Source organism: Nicotiana attenuata, unplaced genomic scaffold, assembly GCF_001879085.1.
Source record: "Nicotiana attenuata strain UT unplaced genomic scaffold, NIATTr2, whole genome shotgun sequence".
Lineage (NCBI taxonomy): Eukaryota > Viridiplantae > Streptophyta > Magnoliopsida > Solanales > Solanaceae > Nicotiana > Nicotiana attenuata.
In genome coordinates this window covers 53,233-54,361 of record NW_017670259.1, presented here as the reverse complement: position 1 = coordinate 54,361, position 1,129 = coordinate 53,233, and positions in this window count along the sequence as shown.

The following is a 1,129-nucleotide window of genomic DNA, read 5'->3' as shown; positions in this document are numbered from 1 at the left end:
TTGGGAGAGCTGCTAGAAAACCCCCTATTGAGAAATATTCAATACTAGAGGAGGTAAACAATTGACCACCAGAAAGGCTTTACCCGCCTAAGAAGCCTGTGAGTGGCTGAGGAAGCAGAAGTTTCTTTCAAAAAATGAAAAATCGGCCGATTAATAGAGTGGTACAATTTGTAATGAAACTTTTTGTCAAGGCCTAAGTACAGTAAAGAGGAAGATGATGAGGTTTTATCACAACCTCCTTTTTTAACTAACCTACACGGCGCAGGTGTAAAGGAGTTAATTTTCCAACTTGAAGTGACAATACGATCGGGAATTTATTATTAAATATTTTCAGAGTCGCCACTTGGGAGATTAATGGGTCGTCGCCAAGTCACCGATTGAATCCCGAACCGAGGACAATATGATTCTGTATAACAGTCCGCGAACGCAGAAATCCGAGTAAAAGGATTCCTGTTAACCCGGGAGAAAGTGTTAGGGCATTCCAGGTTGCCATGTTCTAGCACGGTCGCTTCAACTGTTGTATTGGATTTTATCTGATTTCACAATAACATGTTTTAGCTTATGATTGGCTTTAAATTTTAAAAACCGCTTTTTATTATTACTTTTTAAATGAGAATTGCAACGTCGGTAAAAACGTGTCCTCGAACCACGTCACATCAATGCACGCATGGTAGTATGAACATTTCGACTTCGTTGAAATTTGGATCTCGTTTGGGTCACATAAAATGCGCACAGGCCGAGTTTAGGAAGGTAAATTAAATTAAAATATACGGCGCCTAAAGAGACTAACACGTATTTATTTATCTTTGGGGAAGGCCGTGAAATTCGCTAAACGGCCGCGCGCCGAATTCTAAGTATTTTTATTTATACCATGTTGTCCGAGGGCCCACGCGATTTATTTGTTTTGTTTGTAGCAGCTCATCTCATTTTATTATTAAAAGGCAATCCTAAAGCAATCTATAATTTCTATTTTAATTTTTGTCTCTAATAATGAAAATTTATTGTTATGAACTAAACTAAAAACAACACAACATGAATTAAACGGAATTTTAACCCTAATAGCGTTAACAACTAAAGAGCCAAGAAAGGAAGGCAAATTAAAATTAAAAAAAAAAGAGAAGCAGAACTG